The sequence below is a fragment of the Penaeus vannamei genome, chromosome 17 (assembly GCF_042767895.1).
Source record: "Penaeus vannamei isolate JL-2024 chromosome 17, ASM4276789v1, whole genome shotgun sequence".
NCBI classification, from domain to species: Eukaryota; Metazoa; Arthropoda; class Malacostraca; order Decapoda; family Penaeidae; genus Penaeus; species Penaeus vannamei.
The window spans coordinates 18,475,960-18,478,459 of NC_091565.1; the positions used below are offsets into that span (position 1 = coordinate 18,475,960).

Genomic DNA, 2,500 nt, shown 5'->3' on the forward strand with positions numbered 1-2,500 from the left:
GAGTTCTATTCTTTTTGACTTCCCTGCACCCTCTCTCCTTTCCATTCTTATATCTGTTTGTTCCTTTTCTCCTCCCAATAGAAATATTTTTAAAAATGCTTTGTGCCTAGTTACTCCAGTTGACTTTCTTCTTACTTTGTCTTCCTCCTTATGATCAGTGTTGTATTCTTTTACATCTATATTTCATATGGTTTATCATCCATTTTGGCTTTGTATGTATTCAGAAGCACCTTTGGTATAGACATGCATTTGATTCTATTAATTGCACAGCTTTGAAAAACATTGCCTGTTGAAGTATATAATAAATAAATGCATGTGTTTAATAAGCATTCAGTAATTTTGAAATTCGAAGGAAACCAGTAATATTTGGTAATTGGATAGAATAATGATCAGATCTTAATTCTGAAAAGATAAAGTGAGATGAATTTTCAATTAAACATGATAATTGATTATGGAAAAGAAATTAATAAAAGTGGTTTTGTTGTAAATGATTAGTGATATCAAATAGTTGTGTTGAAAAAAGGAAGAGGCAGTACAAAGGGGTTATATCTCACTATTGATATTTGTCAGCTTTTTTATCCATAAAGCCTAACTGAAAGTTACACATACACAATTTATAACACATTCACTGACCCGTCCCACACACACACATATTATCCATAAAGCCTAATTCAAAGTCATACATACACAATGTATAACACATGCTGAGATGAACACATGAATACACACACATATACTACACTAGACTACACCATACCACACCACACCACACCACACCACACCACACCACACCACAGTGTGCTAGACTACATTACACCACACAACACTTACGAGTAGCATACGGGGGCTATATACTGATCAGTAATTAACAGAGATTGAACTAACTACTATAAATGGTATTTTTTCTGTATATGTGACTGTTACATTTTCCCTGATTGGGCACTATGGAAAAATAGTTTATTATGCTTCATGCTGGGTCTTGCTGAGTGGTCTTACTGAGTTTTTATAAGGTTTCTTTGTGTTCTGTTTTATATCATTTCAGTTTTGGTGAAGGGAATGGACTTCCAGCATAGTTATAAGAATGATCTGCAAAATCTGAATCATAGGCTGTTATTGTCATCTTTTGACCAGCCAAATATACTTGTTAAAAGCACTAATGGTATCAACCAACCTGTATAAGTGGATAGCAGTATAATTTTGTTTATGGAGGGTGATCAGAAAAGAGTAAGCATTTTATTTGATAACTTCTGGATACTGTTTTCTTGAGGACTTTTTCAAAGAAATATTTTATTTATTATTACATATAACCTATGTTTTTTGCTTTATAGATTAAAGGTATTGTAATTTTTTATTAAGTGATTCTGCTTGGTGATCTATTGGGGATTTTCAATAATACTGTATATGATATATGAAATAAATATTTATTTATGTGATCAGCTTGAATTAATATTCCTCTGAAAGGCAATGTATTTTGTGACTTATCAAATATGTATGAATTTGTATTAAAGATAAAGTATCAAACACATGTCGATGTTTTTACTGATAATGACAGTGATTATCATCATGACAGTCCTCCAGTAATATCCATGCAACACTGTATTGACATGTACATTGTTAGAAGCAAGTAAATGCTAAAGTAAATACTCATTCTTAAGTATCAGATTTCCTCTAAGGGTTTGATGGAAATTGTGCAAATACTGTGAAAGCCATCCTAGCATAAATGAATTTCAGTCCTTGGCTAAGATGTTTTAGGATCATAAACAGTTCTTCTAAAAGCTACTCTGTACAGTATGAGAAGGCCCACCAACTTCGTGAATAAGTTTGTTTGCAAAATATGAGGGATTGTTTATAATCCTGAAACATCGGATCCTAGACCGCGACTGAAAGATTTATTTTCAACCATATAGTCTGCATTTAAATTATCATGTTATACCAATCTCTGGTCAGATGCTAGGTTGGTTTTCACATCATGATCAAGGAAAGGATTGGATCCTGCCCCCCCCCCTCTCTCTCTCTCTTTCTCTCTCTCTCTCTCTCTCTCTCTCTCTCTCTCTCTCTCTCTCACTATCACTATCACTATCACTATCACTATCACTATCACTCTCACTCTCACTCTCACTCTCACTCTCACTCTCACTCTCACTCTCACTCTCACTCTCACTCTCACTCTCACTCTCACTCTCACTCTCACTCTCACTCTCACTCTCACTCTCTCTCTCTCTCTCTTTCTCTCTTTCTCTTTCTCTCTCTCTCTCTCTCTCTCTCTCTCCCTTTCTCTCTCTCTCTCTCTCTCTCTCTCTCTCGTGTGTGTGTGATTATGTATGCGTGTATCTGCGTTCGTATCCGTGTGTGTATATGCATCTGATTTTGTGCGTGCGCACACCGAGAAGAGACTGACTGACGAGAAATATTTTTAAAAACATTGTAAGAAGAAATCTCAGGACAAAGCATACTTCAGTCAGTTTATCTTTTTTTCATAAACCACACTCATTTTTCTACA

The 2,500-nt window shown here is 34.9% G+C and overlaps 1 protein-coding gene across 1 annotated transcript in view; it reads left to right on the plus strand.

Moving 5' to 3' along the window:
- The window catches only part of Gos28 (golgi SNAP receptor complex member Gos28), a 23,063-nt gene extending 21,630 nt beyond the window's left edge, over positions 1-1,433 (plus strand). The window contains exon 3 of the mRNA XM_027356984.2: positions 1-1,433. This exon is cut by the window's left edge and continues 2,142 nt beyond it. The gene's annotated coding sequence lies outside the window, so the exon portion shown is untranslated.
- Positions 1,434-2,500: the final 1,067 nt, after the last annotated feature.